Below are 21455 nucleotides of genomic sequence, written 5' to 3'. Positions count from 1 at the left end.
CACAAATATTAAACTGTCAGCCCATTTTTATTCTGCTTAATTCAGATAAACTTTTATTGATGTATAAACCTACAAGTTAAATTAGACCAACTTTATATGACTTTTACGTACTAAGAATTATAGCTTGAGCCTAAGTTTGTTTCGTTCTAAGACAGTGGCAAGTCAGGAAAAGAAATTCTAGGGTCAGTAAATGAAACCAGTGAATGCACTATTCGGTAAGGGTCCAAGTTACCACTAAAAAGGAAATAGAACAGGTAATTGAGGCTCTTAAATGGATTAAAGGACAGAAGAAATCATTAAAGAGAAAGGGATAATATCATCTTAGATTATCCTTTGGAAGGGTCCCAGCGAATCTACCTGGGGAAGAGAGATGCATAGAACAGCAAGCTCTCTTGGTTACTGAGGTGTCAGGGTACCAGCAGCATTGGGACCCATGCTTTGCAACATTTGATGCCAAGATCAACAGCTTTCACAGCTCTAATGGTCACAGAAGGCCTGGGATAGAGTTTCACAGCACCAAGCAGTCACTACCAGCAACATAATAGTCACTTTTTACATTGTCAGCTGCAGTGAAGGCTTCAGTATAACAAGCCTAGGAGCAAAGGCAATGGTCCAACCCATAGAGCAGCCAGGGAGAGGATAAGGGAGACACCCTGACGGCTCCTTAATTGTGAGGAATTAAGGGGGTCTGAACTTTCTGCACTGTTGTTAGCACCTGAGACAAAATAAGATAAAATTAAAATGATAAATGATTGTGGTTGTCTTACCCCTCATCCAGCATAACGTAGGAAATTAGGTTACATGGCAAACTGTTTAGAAATACGTTTTTTCAAAATAAAGGCTAAGGTTGAGCCAGCTGAGTGGCATGGAGGGTAAGGTAGCTGGATCCCACATAGCTGACTCCATGGTTCAAGTCTTGGGTTGGCAGCTTGAAAACACACTGGGCATGCGTACATGCATGCAAAATCCTGAGAGAATAGAGAAGAAGGGATTGTGGTGTGGCCATTTCCCCTGAAGGGGCGGTGATCTTTCTCTCTTCACCTCTGATGAGCTCACATGCCCAATAGCAAAAGCTACAATAAAAAAAAAGCTAAGGCTGTTTGCACTGGAATAATTAGGAATAGTTATGGCTGTGCTTAATAGAGACCCAGCTAAGGGGTACTGGTACTAAATTAATAAAGGTTTATTTATCGCATAACAAGAAATCTGGAATTGGAGTATTTCTGGCATGTGAAGAGAAGTGCTGTTACAAAAATCAATGCGCTTCTGTGGTAGACAGAAGATGATCTGGAAAGGGGGGTGAAGGATACACAAAGAGGGCCATTTATTTTACTAAGAAAATAAACACTCCAGGTGAGTTCCAGTTATATTTCTTCGACTAGTAGTGCATTGAATGCTTCTTTAGCTACAATGGAGACCGGGAAAATTAGTGTATAATTCTTTCATCCTCTATAAAAAAGAGAGAAAATAAATTGTAAGCCAGCCTGTAGTGTCTACCCCAAACACCAAATCACTTAAACTCTATATTTTTCTGTCACTTGAATTGGCACATCATTGTTTATGCCTGTTCGATGAACACTAGGTGAGAGATAGATACATCCTTTTATCTTTTCATTGAAAATTATGTTTGATAGGTCTCACAGCCATGTCCTATCTACAGAGTCATGTTCCAAGACCCCCAGTGGATGGCTGAAAACTGAAGTTGTTACCAAACTCTATGTAAATGAGAATAATTCAAAACAAAAAATGGAATTAAGGTACAAGTTTATTTTGGTGCAAAAAACATTGAAATCCATACATAGTTCTTTCATAATACTCCATAAACATTTCAAAGACCCCTTGTATAGTAATGTTTTTTCTCCTTTTTGTAGCTATGATAAAGTTTAATTTACAAATTAGACATTAACTCTTAACTATTAACAATAATAAGTAATAATAAAATAGAAATTACAACAATATACTGTAATAAAAGTTATGTGATCTCTCTCACAATATCTTATTATACTGTACTCACATAGTTTCTGATCAGGGTTGATTGCAGGTAACTGAGAAAGCAAATCCACAGATATGGGAGGTCTACTGATTTTTTTTTTTTTTCAGATTTTGCTGTGTACAGGATATAAAATTTTCATTAACCCAATTTCGGTTTACACAAAACTCTACAAACAGTTAATACTTTTACATTTTTAGATTTTACATTTTGATGACCAACAATATATATAAAATAGAGCACTGGATTTTGAGTCTGACAGACTTTTTTTTTATTTAAGATTTTTTAAATTTAACTCTATTTATTTGTATATTTATGTATTTGAATTTGACCAGAGCGGAACAGAGTGAGAGAGAGAGAGAAAGAAAGGGAAAGTGAGAAACCAAGCCACCAGGTCCAGGACTTAAACTATGGTCAGTCATGTGGGAATCCAGTGCCCCCCAACCACCACACTACCTGTAGGCCCCAAGTCTGACAGACTTAAAAGATTTGTCTTTCTAGTTGTGATAGTTTGGACCATTTAATGTCTGTGGTAGCCAGTCTCCAACATGGCTTCCATCAGTCCCACTCCTGGCATTCACACCCCTGGAGCGTCCTCATCACAGTGTATCAGGGTTGGTCTGTATGACCACTAGAACATGGCAGGACCCGTGGGACAGCTTGTCCAAGATAAGTTATAAAAGATTTCAGCTTCTGTCTTGGGCTTTGTCTCTCTTGAGTGTCTCACTCAGAGAAGCCAGCTGTCATGTCTTCCAGACATCTAGACATCCATGTGATGAGAAACCAAAGCCCTTATTCCAATGGCAGAGAGGAACTGATGCCTGTCGATAATCAACACAATGAATTTGGAAACTATTTCTCCAACATTCAGATGACTGCTGTCTCAACCAGCAGCTTGACTACAAGCTCTGGAGAGACTCTTTCAGAACCACCCAGGTAAACTGCTCCCTGAGTTCTGACCCTAGGGAATTGTTGACACCAGTTTCTTATGTTAAACCACTAGGTTTTTTTTCTTTATGCATAATGAGCTCATATGTGTGCATGAGAGAGAGAGAGAGAGACAGAGAGGAGCCACTTTTGACAGCGTCTGGCTATGCTGCTATCCCATCTGCGGCCCTCTAGCCAGCTGGATCTAGAGCACTCACGCATGTATCCTGTGTGCTTCAAGCTGACTGTGGTTGCCACGTGGTAACATGTGGGATCTGCTTCTCTATTTTTTAAAAATGTATTTTCCTTTATTCATGATAGAGTGCAAGAGCGAGAGAGAGAAAGCACCCCCTAATGGGACTTGGAACCCTTCCCCCAATTCTCCATTCCATCAGGACTCTGGGTGCATGCACTGGCATATTGCCATTAGGGCTCAGATTTGAACCCAGTTGGCCACGTGGGATCTGGCCCCTCTGCACTGTGACCAACTACTCTCCTGTGGGACCAGCCCCTGGCTTTTTGGAGCAGCACACTACCACTACGCTACAGAGCTGACCCTTCAGCTACTAAGTTTTTAAGTACTCTTTTTTACTGTAATAGATAATGATTATCACTTCTGTAAACTTCAGTGTCCTCTCTATAAGCTGGGATATAAATGATTATGAAAATAATAAAAGTAATGTGTGTGAAAAGTCCAATGCAATTTCTATGGGCACAGATAATATTTATTTGACAAGTACTATCTGTCCATGGTTCTTTTTACAAGTTTACTAGTTTTGAAACTTCTTTTTTTAAGAATAGCGCAATTTTTAAAAAATATCTTTTCCCTTTGCTTTTCTCTGATACTAGTGTGGAATAGATACAGTACACAGCTGGCTCCACAGCATTGCCTAAGCCCTCTGCTGCACCAGGGGCGGGTTTTGTTATTTAAGGTCATTCATATTTAATTATGAATGTCTTTCCCAGAATGCTGAATGTTAGTGTCTGAATGTTAGTGTCGGATGTGTCTATTAACTAAATAAAATATTGCTCTACTGATGTAAATAGGTCTGTATTCTCTTTGAAGGCCTCAGGTGACTGCAGTATGTGCCCTCCCCTCCAGGGAAAGGCACCTGCATCACTGAATCCTGGATACTGGGAGTACAAGGTGAAGATGACTGACTGATGCACTCTGCAGAGTTGTCCTGTGTGTTTCACAGTGTTCTCCAGCCCCTTGTCCTTTCCATGGCTGATCACAGGATAGGACCACATTGTTCCCAACTTTACTACCTAGGCTTAGATCAATCCTATTTTCTTTTTCCTTTTTCTTTGTTAAAAATTACTTTCTTTTTTTTTTTTTAATGTCTTATGCTACTTCTATACCTCAATATTTTCATGCCAAAAAAGTATACATAAATGTATATTTACACACAGACTGTGTGTGGATCTCCAGATCATGTGTGTATTCTATCCAATTAGAGCACTGCCTTTTTTTTTTTTTTATCAACATAGCATCATGGGAATAACTTTTAGCTCAATGAATCGTCTTCTTTATCATCTGTTAGTAGAAATCCAGGACCTTCTTCTTTGCCCCCAAGGCAGGGCTTTTTTGCTGGTTTTGTGGTTGTTTTTAGATTTGGAGGTTTGTTCTGCCTTTGTGGTAGTTCTAAAAGTCTGAAGGTTCTGAAATATTGATTTCTAGTGAGCAGAGATTTTCCTGTGGTATTCCTGATGGATATCAGGTGCTCACATCTTCAAATAGCTCAGCTTCCGACTGGTCTCCTTGCCTCCAGACTTGCTTCTCCCATACACCAAGTGATCCCATGTAATGCCAGCGGATGAAGCCCAGTAACAGCATAACTGGGAAAAGGAGCAAATCACAGCATGGATGAATCTTAGACACATGATGTTCAGTGAAAAAAGCCAGATGCAACAACAGAGTTCATACGATGTGATTCTACTTATATAGTATCTATAAAATATAAAAGTAAATGATTTTGTTCAGGCATGTGTAATTAGAGAGTACACTATAAAGAAAATCCAAGAATAATGGTTAGCACAGGAGGGAGGAGTGCATGTTTGAGTGCATTGCAGAACGAGAGCTGGGGACAGGAAAGGCTACGGTAATTGGTGGGGCCCAGTACCAAGTGAAAATACAGGGTCCTTCGCTCAAACACTATTACGAATTTCAAGATGGCATGAGCAGAGCATTAAACCAAGGGAGGATCCTTCTCAGTGCCAGGTGCAGAGCGACCACTCAAGCTGCACACCCACAAAGCCAGTCCTGATTTGAGAACTTCTGGGGTTCTGCTAATGTTTTATATTTTTATCTCAGAAAAAAGGCAGTCATATAGGCATTTATTTCGAAAAAATCCTGAAGTTGAACATTTACGATGTACGTACTTCTGCATAAGTTTCTTCTATTTACATTTTTTTTCAATGTGAAAAAGGAAAGCAAATCAGAATGCTTCCTGCTAAGAAACCTAAAATGACTCCCCACAGATTAAAGTCTTTCCCCAGCATCTTCATTTACTGGGAGCTTAGCTCAAATGGCCTCTCATCTTAGACAGCCTTGGTTTAATAAACTATTTCATTCCTGATCCTCCTTTTGCCCTTTCTCCCTCAATATTATTTGTAACTTCTCTGTTTCAAATCAGAGTTCCTTGAGATTTTTTTTTTTTAATTCTGATAAACATAAAATTGGGAGGATGTATTTTCATCTTACTTATTTCACATTAAGATGCTTTTAAGTATGTGACGCTGTTTGATTTTAGTTGATATTATATCCAGAGATTATTATAAACCATTATAAAACCGAAAGCACTCAAAATCCCTACACATTGCAAGTCCTCAGTCCATGCTGTGATCAAGGTGACAAAGATAAAAGTTCTTACACAAACTAAGATCTGTTTGCTCACGGGGCAACTTTGGGACATAGGCAGCAAGTGTGTCACATCATCATTCAACATTTTTGGTTTCACATCTAAGATGAATCTCATAGCCGTCTTCATAAGAACGTTTTATCATCATAAATGTAATATGCTGGGAAGTGCTTTTTTATATAACAGACACCCTGGGTACCATTTTCACCAAAAACACATTTCAAAACACTATTACCCACTGTTTTCTTTGATTATTTTATTTTTTTGTGTGTGGCAAATTGTAGCTCTAACACTAGGTTCTCTTGATAAACATGTGACTTGGGCTTTTTTTTTTTAACAACAGACAGATGGGTGTGTTCTTTGAGTATTTCTGAAATGAAGAAAATGTTCCTCTTTATCAGCATCTGGGTAAGATTTGGAATTCTGTCACAGATTTGAAATATAGGCAGATGTAACCATCTTTCTCCCACATAAGGTGACACTGCAAGTACTTTTTTTCTACTTTTTGTTTTGCCTATGCCAAGCTTTGAAATCACAAATGAAGTATGGGTTTGGAAAAAAATGATATAAAATAGTACTTGGACCATCTCTTTTCATTATTCATTTTTATGCATGCCCTCCAATCATACTGCCCAGATGGCCGGTTTACAAGTCTGCGTAGCATTAAAATCTTTTAAATGTAAGAAAGACACTGATAAATAGACTTTTAAATGTATATACAAATAAGAATATTTTACTCATCTTTATACATAATTTTACTCTACATATCCTGCTCAAGTGAATTATGACAGTAGCCTGGAAAACAGATGGTTATACATTCAATGACATAGACAAACAGTAAAATCCTTCAAAGAAAAATATCCACCCCTTCTGCAGGATAATTTTTTTTAAGGTTTTTGCCGTAGGATGCATGTGCTTACTGGAGAGAGACAGAGACAGTGAAGAGGAAAGTGAGAATCATCCCCCAAGGAGGATGGGCATGCTGCAATCCCCTCTCCTCCATTCTCCTCCCAGGATTTTGGATACATATGCACACATGCTTGTCATAATTTTCAAGTCACCAGGTCTAGGACTCAAACTATGACCAACCACGCAGGAGTCTAGCACTTTAACCACCATACCACCTGCCAGCCCCAAAGATAATTATTTTAATCTGCTCAAAGACTTCAATGATTGTTCTCTTATTCTGTCAAGTAATCATGCACATGGGGGAAAAAATGAACCTATCATTCTTTGCAGAGACAATGACAGTAAGAGAATAGGAAATTTCATTAAAGATTGATACATGTCCTATTTATGCCATCCCTTTCTACATTTATTACCAAATGACCAGAGATCAATGTCCCCAATATTTTGAAAGGTTTACATCTTAAATATTCTATTCTCAAAGGCTATAGCTGTTGAGGGCCTTTTCATTTTGTAGTTTCCTTGGCCTGGGATACTGTTCTTCTAGATCTGCCTATAGCTGCTTTTCTCTCAGCCACTAAAATGCCACCTTTTCAGAAAAGCCATATCAACCCCTCTTAAGTTAACTGTACTCCCTTTTCCCTGAACCATGTAGCCAGGAGTTACTGTTGGGAATATCTGCAGGCCATATCCAAACTTCCATCTGTTTTTGTAGAGCCCATGAGTTAGGAATGGCTTTGACCATTTTCATTTTCTAATAAAAAGAATGAATGAATAAATTAATAAATTTTAATGACATGAAAATTATAAGAAATTTGAATTTTAGTGGCTATAAATAACTTGTATTAGAACACTGCCATGTGTCTTTACATACCTAGGCTCCAGGGCTGCTTTTAGGCTACAACAGTAGAGTAGCTGTTGTGAGGAAGAACAGCCCATCTGCAGTCTACAAGGGACTCGAAAACTTCATGGAATCCAGGCATGGTGGCACACACCTATAATCCTTCTCAGAAGGCTGAGGCAGAAGCATCACACATTTGAGGCTAGACTGGGCAACATGGGGAGACCCTGTCTCTAGAAAAGAAAAAGGAAAACATAGAAAATGCTTTTGTAAAAACTGTGTGTGAGTTTTCTGAAGTCATGAATGTAACCCTTAAGAAAAATTGTCACCCCTTAACATAGACTATTTCACCGCTTTTACTTTGTTTTGCTGCATTTATCAAATCTTTAATTATGTTTTTTTTTTCATTAACTTGCCCATTTAATTATATGCTTGATGAGGACAGGGACATCATTCATCTCCCTAATGCCCAGATCAGTAAATATCTGGACATACTGAAAGAAGCTTACTAAATATTTGTTAAATAATTATAAAATAAAACAATTACATTATAGCCTCTGTGATAAGACCCTATCCTTACTTTTATATCCCTGTTAATGGATCAGGAAGAATGGGGGAAATACATTTTTTTTTCTTTTTGCTAGAAACTGGGTGCACTCACTAGGGAGGGGGAGAAAAAGAGAGAAGAAAAAGCATCCCTTATGGGCCACAGTCATGCAGCAATCCCTTCTCCATGTTTCCCTCCTTCTCTCCTTTTGGGATTTTATTGGGATTTTAGTCAAACACACGAATAAGCCTGACATGCTTCTCTCTCTCTCTCTCTTTGTTTTTTTTCCATATAACACATGCTCTTGGGGAGAGAGATAGAAGGAACCAAAGTGAGAAATAATCCCCCAGAGAGATGGCTATGCTGCAATCCCTTTTCCTCCATTCTCCTCTTGGGATTTTGGGCACACCTACACACGTGCTTGGCATGATTTTCAAGTCACTGGGTCTGGGAGTCCAGTGGTTGGTCATGTGGTAATCCTTAACCATCCACCACCTGCTGGCCCTTCACAAGCTTCTCAAGCCACCAAGTCTGGGACTCAAACCACACAGTCGGTCAGCCATCTGGATCTGGCTGCCAGAACCACCAGGCCATGGAGCCAGCCCACGCGTCTCTTTATTATACTTGAGAGCAGCAATTTACAAGATTATCAACCACACAGAGAAAGGCATGTTCACAGAACAGTCCAGCACTACTTGTAAATATTAATTTCTACCTTGAGCGCTCTTATTTTGTGATGTGTCTATCTAGCTCCAGAGTCCAATGATGCCAGGCACTTAGAGAAGCTGGTGATTCCACTGTGGTTTCACTTCTGAACCAGAGGCACTCTCCCATGCCCAGTGCAGTCCCTACCCCCTATACGCCCCCCCCCCCAATAATTCGTTTCATCCTTCTACTCACTTGGAGGTGTGACTCCCAACTTTATTGTTTGGAGTTAATCTGTCTCCTAGCAATGTCAGAGGTATTGACAAGTGCTATTAAGGTCTTACTCTTTAGCAATTAAGTCCTAGAAACTAGTAGGTAGCATATGAGGAGATCTTCAAAAAATTCAGGGAAAATGTCTATTATGCAAAATTATACACTGATTTCAAAAATGTTTTGCACCAAAATAAACTTGCACTTTATTTCCATTTTTTCATCAACTTTTTTTTTCTTTTTTGTTAGTACATGTGCTTGCCAGATAGAGACAAAGACAGAGAGAAAGGAAAATGATCATGCCCAATTCCTTCTCCATTTCTCCTTCTTTTTAGGATTTTGGGCCTGTACACACACATGCCTGACATTTTTCATGCTGTTGAGTCTGGGACTACAACTGTTTGATCAGCCATGTAAGAGCCAGCTGATTTACCCATCAGCCTGGAGAGCTGGCCCTCCAAAAACATTTTAAGTTCTCTCATATATGCATTTTTTAACCCTAATTAAGATATAAATTTCTTACATAGATCCAAGTCTCCACAGCCCCTTTTCTCCCAGTTTTAGATAGGCGTGTGCTGTAAAATGTGCTAATGAGAGTGTTGCGGTGCCCTTCCACGCTCCATACCCAAGTGTACATGGACTTGTCTTGTATTAAGCTACAGAGTTCCAGAGAAGAGAGTGACCTTAAAATCAAAGGAAATTGCTATTCAGGAATCACAGCATAGTGTCTTCGCATCACAGCTGAGAGTCACTATTTTGTGAGGCAATTCCATGAAAAGAAAAACCATATTCTCATGCAAATGGTGAGTAAAATTTACCCTGTTCTGATGAAACCTGGCAAAATGGGTTGTAGTCTTTGGTATAGAGCTGTGTTTGGGGAACAGGCCATGCTAAAGGAAGGTTAAAACCTAATAAACCCAACGGATTTATTTAAATTCTTTAAAAACATACGAAGTATTAACTGACCTACCTGGTGCTGCTAGATGACTCATGGACTATGGTTTAATAAATGAATCGCTGCAGCTTCTTTTGAGCTTTGCTGCATGTTCATAAAACCATATTTGTCTTCTCTGTGCATCTTAATACAAAGGGATGTCTGTCTCTAGTGCTTAGCAGGAAGAAGGGTTGCCGATAGCCTCTCCAAGAAGGTGACCAACTATAAATTTGAATAATCCTTAGGAATGCCTAAACTGAATTTCAGTTTTGCATGTCAGACCATCCCAAATATGTTCTCTAGGTTTGATAAAAGAAATGTAGGTAGACATTTTTGTATGTTGAGTAACAGAAACCTCTTGATTTATTTATGTATATTATATATTACATGGGTTTAGAGATTTTAAAGCTAAAATCTCATAAAACAAGACATGTATGTGCCCACAGAGGTAGGGTGCTTTCTGTAGCCTCACTTCACGTGTTCACATTTCTGAGTGTATAACTTGTGAGATGTTCAAAATGGAGAACTCTGAGTAGATTTTAAGGAAGAGAGAGGATGGCAACATTGCAAACTGTAACTTCCCACTAGGGTGCTGGTAATTTTTTCTCCTTGTGGCCAGTGTGACTCCTATTTCCCCTTTTTTCTTTGGCCCCTAAGAGGAAATATCAGAACTCCATGTGAGTTCCAAAATTTTAACTTGTTTTATAGGGCTACCTCTCTGGGTTCTACCTTTTTCTCTTGAACGTCCTGGGCAGCAGGCAAAACGCTTCCACTCCCCAGGCCTCAGAATTATCAACAATAAAATGAAAGCATCAGAAAACAGCAGTGGTTTTCAAGTTGTTTTGGAGCATTGTGCCAATGACTTCCTTTGGAGGGAGAAGCTTCAGAGCAAGGGTAGGTTTTGAGGTAGATCAAAGCCTAAGGCTGGACTTCACTCTCTTCCAATGCTGATTCAGGAGAAATAGTGTTACCACTTTAGCTAGTCTGAACGTTAAGAAAATACTTCCTTAGAACAAAAAGTAAACCTTGAAACCTTTCATGCTCTAACATTTCTGAGGCCTTTCAAGTGTATAAACTTTTCCACACCAAGATTAAGAAACAAAAGACTGGAATGATATTTCAGAGTCTTCGACTCCCTTGTTGTGCAACTTAGACAAGTCACTTTTCCTCATTGGCCTTTGCTTTTCTCTATAAATTTAAGAAATTGAACACAGTGACTTGGAGGTTGTTTCTGCTTTAAAGTGCTTCATCTATTCTCTCGCATTCAATTTTCCAAGTATCTGTTCCCTCAGAAAGTGGCTGGGTAGAAGGACAAGTGGGACTGAGAGTGAAGAAGACTGCACTGCCTCTTTGTTTCCTTTTCTGTTGCTTGATGTTATGACTGGAGCCATGTTAAGAAAAGTAAATAAAAGTAAGGTTAAGAGAGGATTGGATGAGCAGAAAATAACATTTAAATATGCCATCACTATGAAACTGTTTTATTTGCTCAAGGGAAGATTCATAAAAATGACCTGTGAGGTTCTGATAAAGGACTGAGTCAGCCGAGGATTACCTCATAACGTTGCAATCCTCCCTGTGTAGAGCCAGTCTGCCTGCTGACCTGACAGAACAGGTTGGGGATTTTCTTCTCTGCCAGCTTCCGCCTTGGTAACGCCGACTCATGCTTTCACTCCGCATTGGTTTCTGTAATATACCATGCTTTGTGTCATAGGGAATGGGCAGGGCAGTTTCACTAGAGTTCTTTCCAACAGTTTCCTTTAATGAGTTTCATACACTGTATCCTGGGGCAACATTCTCATAAATGATGACATGATACCCCAAATTACCCCAAATTGTGTGTATACCTTCGCTTACCTAGAACTTCATGTATTCTGTTCCCATCATCACAAGGAGGGGGAAATTTTGACCCCAGATGGAATGTAAGTCTTACAAAGGGAATGCTATTAACTGAAGCCCTGGAGGTGCCCAGTAAGTATGTACTGGCCCAGGAAAGGGGCCCTGCTTTAGAAGGGGAGGTCTGTAACACTTACCATTACTGTTTATTATCTGGTCCTCTCAAATCCCACACCTGAGGCCACTTGGAATTAAATCTCAGGACCTCTGAAGTTCTTTCCAAAGATATTTAGTCCCCCATCTTCTCCAATCACTTCCTGTTTGCATTAGGATCTGTTTCTAGTAAAATTTTTTCTTTCTTTCTTTTCTTTTCTTTTCTTTTCTTTCTTTCTTTTTTTTTTTTTTAAGAATGCCTTAGCTTTACCTACATTCTGTACTCTCTGGAATTTCTACATACTCTCCTTTGCAAATAATGTTTACCTTGTACCATTTCATTGCCACCTGGAATAGAAAGTGAACATTTGTTATATCATATCCAAGCTTGTTAGTTCTTAAATCATACAACAGAATCCTTTTACAATATCGGTGAAAGACAGACTGGGATAGTCCTCCAATGGCAAAAAAAAAAAAAAAAAATACTGTTTTGAAGATTTTTATTTAACCTAGCTGTTCTAACTGGATAAACAAGGGGTTTATTGAATCTAGTTTTGAGTTTAAGAAAGGAAATTATTGAATTGATTTCCCTGCAAACTCTTATTTCCTTTTTTATTTATTAATTTTTATATATATTTTTTAGTTTGCCACAGGGTGTATGCACTTGCCAGAGAGACATGGACAGAGAGAAAGAGAGAAAAAGAGAAATCACCCCTGAAGAGGGTTGGCCATGCCACAATCCCTTCTCCTTCATTATCCTCTAGGGATTTTGGAATGTACAATCTTGTGGCTGGCATGATCTTAAAGCTACCTGTCCAGGACTCTAGCAGTCAACCATGTGAGATTCAGCTGCCTTAACCTCTGTGCCATCCATTGACCCAACTCTTACTTTCTTACAGTTGCCATTTTCTTTTAGTAATTCATGACTTACTAAAAAAAAAAAAATCTAGTAGATATTACATCTCCTCTGCAGCATTAATTCGACCTGATGTAGACTTATTAAAACATTGTAAAAATAAGCTCTGAAGTTAGGGAGTTCTGTGTGAAACAGTAAGAAAGAAGTCAACTTAAATTTTGGTTTCATTTAGGGGTAGGTTGACTGATGGAAAAGTAGAACTTAAGAGCAAAATTAATACCATAAAGAGGAAGCAGCACAAAGGAAAAATGAACATAAAACACACTGTATATTTTCCCTCAAGAGCTTAAACAAACATGTTTATAGTCTGCTGGAATATTCTGATAGATACCCAGTATGTAAGTCATTTAAGCCATTAACTTTGAACACTTACCATCATGTTTATTTATTTGTTTAACAAAAGGAACCCAAACTTTTCCTTATTAGGAGACCATTGTCCACAGAACTACTAAATGGTTTCTGATATCAGCTAATCCTGCTTCAGCTAATAGATCAGCCAGAAAACCATTCCTAGAGTACTTCTGGGTAGTTCCAAATGGAAAGAAAAAGCTTGATTAGACAACAGAGATGGGAAGACTAAGATGGAGAAGACTAACTTTGGAGAAGACCAAGATGCTAAATGGTTCCTCGTGCCAATACATTCTATAGAACTTAGCACTAGTGCTGATCCTGAAAGCTTTCAACAGTTGCTTGTTAAACGGGTGACCAATGAATGAATTGAAACACTGGGCTGGGGAGCTCTATATCCCCTTGAATTGTTAAATTTTGCCCATGATACTTCCTTTTTTATATTTTTCTCTTTTGTTAATTCGTCCCTCGAGTAGATCTTCAACTCCTCTGCCTCCCAATCCATGGGGGCTACTATGTTCCTAAACACACTCCTCCCCTGCATTTCCTCTTAACTATTCTCCATTTTTATCTCTTTCTTTCACTCTTTCTGAAATGATTTACCCTTTCTGGCACAAAGCTCAATTCTTCCCTGAGCTTTCATTACAACATCATGGGAGACAAAAGAGAGCTATAAGGTAAGGGGAAAGGGATAAGTAAATAGACATTAAAATCAGGGATACAGGGACAAGCAGATGGCATAATGGTTATGTCACTGGACTCCCACATAGTCAAATACCATTCAAGTCCTGGACCTGGTGGCTTAAAACTCACACCAGGCATGTATGCATGCATGTCCAAAAATCCCAAAAGGAGAATGCCTCTGGGGATTTCTTGCTTTCTGTCTTTCCATCTCTCTCTTTCTGGCAAGTACGCACATCCTATAGCAAAAAATTCTCTCTAAAAGAAAAAAGAAAAAAAAAGATACAGCAAGCAAGCAAAAGTTAGAAAGGCTATTTGAATGCATCTCATTCTAGTTTAGGAAGAATCTCCATAGTATGATCAAGGTTATCTTTCAGAGGAAATTTTCCCAGAATTATTCTATTCTACAATGGGATTGGGACTCAAGTGAGATTAGAGCAATTTCCTAGAAGAGATTATAACTAGTTAGGTAAATATGGCCACTTCTTTCAGGGAAATAGAATTCAGAATAGAGGGTTCTGTTGATTAATCAGATTGTCTGGGAAAGGAAGACAAAAATCCTTTGGGTATAGGACATGTTCTCTATCTCTATTCAGGTGAGGATTGCATGGGTATGTACATATATAAAATTTATCGGGACCAGCAGTTGGCATAATGTTTAAGTGACTAGACTCCCATGTAGTTGACCACAGTTTGAGTCCTAGACCTGGTGACTTAGGAGAATGGAGGAGAAGGGATTGCAATGTGACCATCACCCCTGGGGGGGGGTAATTTCTCCCTTTCTGTCTCTCTGTCTCTCTCTGTCTTTCTGGTAAATGCATGTGCCCTATAGCAAAAACCTCTCAAAAAAATTATCAAGCTTTACATTTAGAATCAAGCACTTTACCACAAAAGAAAATGAAAGATAAAAAACTCTATTACACTAAAAAAAAAGTAAGAATGGAATCAGTATAAAATGGGCTGTAAAACTGAGAATTCTAACCAATTACAACAGTCCTTTGAAAGAGCAATGTTTGGTATGTGGCAATGACACCAACAACAGAGAAGTATAGGGACCAGCTGATGGCATAATGGTTATGTCCCTGGTCTCCCATGTAGTCGACAACAGTTTGAGTCCTGGACCTGGCAGCTTAAAATTCACTCTGGGCATGTGTCTGTGGTACCCAAAATTCTGAGAGGAGAGTGGAGGAGAAGAGATTGTGGTGTGGCCAACCCCAGCACCCAACCCCAGCCACCCTCCCCACTGTAAGTAGTTAATTTCTTGCTTTCTGTCTCTCTGTCTTTGTCTCTCTGGCAAGTGCATGTGCCCTATAGCAAAAATCTCTCTAAAAAGAAAACAGAGAAGTATAGATCCTATAATATAAAAAAAGAGCCTGTGATCAATAGTTTGATATCATTTCCTAGTGATTTCTAAGGTCGATAGATAGTTTCTGAGGGATCCTAATATTCAGAAATAGAAGAGAAAGGGTCAGTCTAGCAAACTCTGTGTAACAATTTTTTTTTAAATTGCGTGTACAACATTTTAACCCTTCATTCTAAATGAATAAATTAGCTTTCCAATAGATATGCCTTTTTTCGTCTGAATGGCTTCATGAGCCAGTTTTCAAAGTTTGCTTCCCATTTTATGAGGCAATTATCAAAGCTCTGGAGTATTTGGGTCCAAATGATCCAGTTTACCTGCAGGTTCCAGTGTCTTACCAGCCTTCTTAATGTATACTAAGGACAGAATCCTGGTGGAGGATCTGTGAACTATGGGATGGGGTGAAGAGGTAGTAGCCAATGAGGTAGTCATATCTCTCCATCTTGCTGGGAAAAAAAGAGAAAAAGACAAAATTAAGTTGATTTTAAGAATGCAGCTCTAGGGACCAGCAGATGGCATAATGATTAAGTTGCTGGACTCCTAGGTAGTTGACTACAGTTCAAGTCCCAGACCGGGCAGCTTAAAACTCAAATTGGGCACATGTGCATGCATGCCCAAGATCCCGAGAGGATACTGGAGAAGGGACTCTGGCATGGCCACCCCCCAGGGGGTGATTTCTCGCTTTTTGTCTTTCTGTCTCTCTCTGTTCAGCGAGTGCACGCACCCTATAGCAAAAATCTCTTTAAAAAATGCACCTCTATAAATTTACACTTTTGTCTTGGTGAAGTAATATTGTTACAGACACTAAATATGTTTCAAAACACTTATTATACAACATTTGGTTGGTTGCTATTGCCCATTAAAAGGACGATAAAGAAAAACATCTGGAAATATGTGAAGATGCACTTCATTTCAATATATTTAAAATACTTGGTTGCCAGATGTCAATTTTTTTTTTTTGGAGAGTTTTTTGCTATAGGGCATGTGTGCTCATCAGAAAGAGACAGAGATACAGAAAGTGAGAAATCACCCCCCCCCCTCCGTGGAGATGGCCACACCTCAATTCCTTCTCCTCCATTCTCCTCTCAAGATCTTGAGCACACAAGTTTAAGTCACTGGGTCCAGGACTCGAACCACAGTTGACTGCTTGGGGGGTCCAGTGACATAGGCATTATGCCAACTGCTGATTTTGCCAGATGTCAATTTTAAGAGATTTTGGAAAACAGTGTCTTTTAAAGAACTGTAAGTCCATTCAACATGTTCTCAGAATTTACTCTGACCATTTTCTGTAGCTATTTAATCTGTGAAATTAGTGAAGAAATACATCATTTGCATAGCTCTCATGCCAAAAATAACACAAAATCTTCTAGAGCAAAACAAAAAGCAAAACAGAACAAGAAGTCACTAATAGATCTCAAGAAATAAAGTGAGGGTCTAAATGTATTCCTAATCCCAGTGGAATCAGAATGAGAAGGAAAGTAAATGAAAAGGGCCCAAGATAGTTTTGTTTAAACATCACTGTATGCTAGCTTAGTGAATGTGCTAAGATCAATGCAAAATTGGATTCTCTCCTGCTGACAGGTTTTGTTTATTGCCAGACCTGTAGATACATGCTTGTTTAGCAATGACAATATTGTAGATCTTTTTTGTCTGTGATTCATAAAATTGCCTCAATTTAATTCATTTTGTTGGCCAGTATAAACCTCTAACACTTTTAAGAAAATGTTAAGATGAAAAATGTTTTAGCTATTCACTTAATGGGAAATGGTGTGTATACAGGCACCCCACACATATTTGCTGACTGGTTGAAAAGAAACTTCATTTCTGAATGACATTGTGACATGCCCAGGAAATGAAAACCAGTCATCCATATGTAGCCTAGGCTGTCACTTATGTGTAAGGAGGAGATAGAGATTTCAGAGAGTAATTGTCCCAAATTTCACAGCCTCTAGAGAAGCCTGCATGCCACAATGTGAAAACCAGATACTTGTCAATTTTCCTTGCTATTCAAGGCAAGAATTTATATTTTATGACTTGCTTCAAATATAAAATAGAAACAGAAGTCATCATGAAATAATTTTCTAGCATGTTTCAATAACTTGGCTAGGTTGGCAGACATTTTTGGTATTATGCAACAACAGGGAATTAAGTATGAGACAGAAAAATGCAGAGGTGAACTCTTCAGCGCCACCCCCAATGACAGGGAAGCCAGAGTCTGAGCAAAATCGAAATAAAATGGTTTGATTACCTTGAGTATCTTACAGCTTCATGTTTTATTTTGTTTGTTTGTTTGTTTTGGGGGGCTTTTTTTGGAGAGGTTTTTTGCTATAGGGCGAGTGTGCTCACCAGAAAGAGAGAGACAGAGAAACAGAAAGTGAGAAATCACTTCCCAGTGGGGATGGCCTTCTCCTCCATTCTCCTCTCAGGGATCTTGGGCACGCACGCATAGGCGCCTGGCATGAGTTTAAACCACCAGGTACGGGACTCGAACCCCAGTCAACTACATGGGAGTTCAGTGACATAGCCATTATGCTAACTGCTGGTCCCACAGTTTCGTGTTTTCTAAAATTCATCAATGATGTTACAGAGCAAATAAAAGCTAGTCTTGAACTGAGGCAAATATCAATAGTCTGATTTGGGCATAGAATTCTTTCTCATTTTCGCTCACCAGTTAAGTGAATGAATTTATCAATTTTACAAGTGTATATCACTTCAATTCTGTATAGTTTCTAAGACCATACACTAGGTACTGCCTTGAGGGCCAGCAGGTGGCATACTAGTTAAGGCACTGGACTCCCACATGGCTAACTGCAGCTTGAATCCCAGACCTGGTGGCTTGAAAATCACGCTGAGTGTGTGTGTGTGTGTGTGTGTGTGTGTGTGTGTGTGTGCACTCCCAAAATCCTGTGAGGAGTCTGGAGCAGAAGGAATTAGAGTACCCATCCCCCCCGGGTGGTGATTTCTCACTTTCTCTCTCATCATCTTTCTTTGTCTCTCTCTGGTGAGTGCATATGCCCTATGGCAAAACTTTTAATAATTTTTTTTAGAGAAGTGAAAACAATGTGACCCATAGCCTCAACAGTCTTACAGATAAGACAAAGAGCCCAAGTGTGGAATTAAGACCATGCTTCTTCTTCTAATTTCTTCATAATTAAGAGTTAGCAAAAGCCTCCAAAAATCTAAGAAGTACTTATTCTGAAGTGATTGGTTGTTCTTTATTCAATATTCAAATATTGAAAGGAGAGGAAATCTTGCCATTCACAGTGCTTTCTTTAAACAATACATTTTTACATGTGTCAAAACATACAGATCTGGGACTAGCAGATGGTGCAATGGTTACATCACTGGACTCCCACATAGTTGACCACAGTTAGAGTCCCGGACCCAGTGGCTTAAAACTCAGTGCCGACTGCGTATACGTGCATGTCCAAAATCCCAAGAGCAGAAGGGATTGCAGTGTGGTCATCCCCCATGGGGGGTACTTTCTCACTTTCTGTCTTTCCATCTCTCTTTGTCTCTCTGGTGAACACATGCACCCATAGCAAAAATCTCTTTAAAAAAATACAGAGCTGACCTCATAGCCTAGTGGTTTAGGGAGCCAGATCCCACATGATCAACTATGGTTCAAATCTTGATTTCAGTGGCTTGAAAACCATGCATATGTGTATGCATGTCCAACCTTAACAGTTGGAGGAAGAGAAGGGCTTTCAGTATGACAGTGCCCTATTGGGGGTTGCTTCCTCCCTCTCTCTCTCTGTTTCTTTGTCTCTCTCTTGTAAGTGCACCTGCCCTCTGGGAATTTAAACAAAAAGAGAGTGGTCAACCCATGATCTGGTGAGATAAGAAAGCTGAATCTCACATGCCTTCTACATGGCTCAAGTCCCAGATCCAGTGGCTTGACAGATATGCCAGGCACATGCATGTGAGTCCCCAAAATCTTGAAAGGAGAGAGAAATGGAAGAGAAGTAATCATGCTGTGACCATGCTCACAAAGTATGCTTTCTCCCTCTCCCTCTCTCTGGAGAGCACATGCAATCTCCAGCAAAATTAAAAACTAAAAAGAAAAAAAAAAAAAAGAAAAGAAAAGAAATAAAGAAAAAAAAGAATGAGCTTTTCTTTAAAATAATTTTGAGATCTTCAAAATTAATTCACTATGTTTCAATTGGGCTAAGAAACTGTTTATTTTAAGGCTTTAAGGAGGGGCTAGCAGGTGGCTTAGTGGTTGAGGCTCTGGACTCCCACATGGACAACTGCAGTTGAGTCCTGGACTTGGTGGCTTGAAACTCATATTGGGCATTTGTGCACATGTGCCCAAAATCCTGAGAGGAGAGGGATTGCAGTGTGGTCATCCCACTGAGGCAGAGGTGATTTCTTACTTTTTTTCTCTGTATCTTTCTGGCAAGCCCATGTGCACTATAACAAAAATCTCTCTTAAAAAAAAAAATGTCCTTAAGGAGAAGCAAGTGTGTTGGTATCCCACCCCCCTATACCTTTGCCTTTCAATTCCCCTGGGCTCTGCCATATTCCCCCTCAGGTCACATCCCAAACCTCCAAATGGGATAATGAAACTCAACTTTGTAAAAATACTTAGAATCTTAACTCTATATAAATGTTTTTAAAAGGCATTTACAACCTAAATTTAAATTTTAAATAAGACATTTTATAGAACTCTTTAAAATTTTTCCCATCCCTCAACATTTCATTCCTTGACACAAAATTCTTGAAAAAAATACTATGTTGCTGGTAGTTAATATATACATATATCTATATATATGTGTATATATATATACACATACATATATACATTATATATAGACTTAAAGTTCTTGGAGTATATACATATATACATCATATCTATAAATTTAAAAAACTTGTGCTTCCAGATGTCTACAATGAAATACAATTTTCTAAAACTAAGCTGAAAATGCATAATGCTGAAATTATTTAGTAAAGTCATAATTAAAGTTTTATGCTTTCCTTTTTCTTTTTTTTTTTTTATCGCCATAGGATGTGAGCACTTTCCAGAGAAAGACAAAAAGAGAGAGACAGTGAGAGGCAAAGTGAGAAGTCACCCCCAAAGGGGACGACTATTCTGCAATCCCCTGTCCACCATTCTCCTCCTGGAATTTTGGGCATGTGCATGCACACACCTAGAGTGAGTTTCAAGATGCTGGGTTTCGGACTTGAACCACAGTCAATCATGAGGAGTCCAGCACCTTAACCCCCATGCTGTCTGCTGGCTCCTCACTTTTCTTTTTTTTAGCTGCCAGAGGATACATATACTTTCCCAATGGAATGTGATCATGCTACAATCTCTTTTCCTCCATTTCTCTATCCTATCAGGATTTGGGACATGCATGCTTATGTTCCTGGAATGTTTTGCAAGCTGTAGGGGCCAGGATTTGAACTGTCTGTGTTCTTTGTGGGATCTGGTCATCTACGCACAGGACTTAGTTATTATGCTATGTGGCCAACCTTTTTAGATTATAATTTGCAATTGGGCATACTATCTCTAGCAGAACGTTTCAGTTGAAATGTTCTTTATCATATTTCTAAATTAAAAAAGAAAGCTCTCTCGTCATTCACAGAAATTCAACAGTTGAAGATTGTACCAAATACGTACTGTGAAAACATACAGGGCTATCTTGTTTGGGAACTTAAAAACATAATAAATGCCTTGACTAAACAAAGAGTTCTGAGGCTTGTGCTGGTTGTTTTGGCAAATCTTTGTCACTCTGAACCAGGGTGTGTCCAGACACTTTTGCCAATGAAAGTCAATATTTGACCAGTGTGTTGGCTTACTGCCCCTAATAGAGCATGAATCTCATTTCAGAGGAGGACATTGTTGGAAGAAGAGTTGCTGAAAATACTCCCCGGGGTTCCTTCATTTACTCAGTTTATTCCACTCCTCCAAGTGATCTGTCTGTGCTCACCCCACTACATGCCCTGTATTTACCCTGCATATGTTTTCTAGCCATTGATTTCCAAGCAGGACTACTGATTAAAGCAGCACAGTGGTCCAGTCATAGTAGCATAGAAGCTTTTAGAGCATATTTGTTTTTAGGATAAGAGATCATTACATTCATAAATATACTACTGCAGGAGCTACATGAGAGGCCTGGATTCAATTTCTGGCTGGCCCCAAAAGCTGGGCATAGAGGTATGAGCCTGAAGTCCCAGCTACTCAAGAAGTTGAGCTAAGAGGACAGTGACAGCAAGACCCTGACTAGGAAAAAAAAAAAA

The 21455-nt window shown here is 39.1% G+C and overlaps 1 long non-coding RNA gene across 1 annotated transcript in view; it reads right to left on the bottom strand.

Moving 5' to 3' along the window:
* Window positions 1-3294: 3294 nt before the first annotated feature.
* The window catches only part of LOC106734990 (uncharacterized), a 21988-nt gene continuing 3827 nt past the window's right edge, over window positions 3295-21455 (bottom strand). Inside the window, exons 2-5 of the long non-coding RNA XR_001370446.2 lie at window positions 15530-15658; window positions 11474-11604; window positions 7559-7758; window positions 3295-4756 (exon numbers count right to left, since the gene is read on the bottom strand). This is a non-coding gene — a long non-coding RNA (uncharacterized LOC106734990). The remainder of the gene's footprint in view (window positions 4757-7558; window positions 7759-11473; window positions 11605-15529; window positions 15659-21455) is intronic.

The sequence above is a fragment of the Tupaia chinensis genome, unplaced genomic scaffold (genome assembly GCF_000334495.1).
Source record: "Tupaia chinensis unplaced genomic scaffold, TupChi_1.0 Scaffold000272_1, whole genome shotgun sequence".
Lineage (NCBI taxonomy): Eukaryota > Metazoa > Chordata > Mammalia > Scandentia > Tupaiidae > Tupaia > Tupaia belangeri.
Note: the sequence above shows the minus strand (reverse complement) of the source record. Positions and strands in the feature narration are given on the sequence as shown.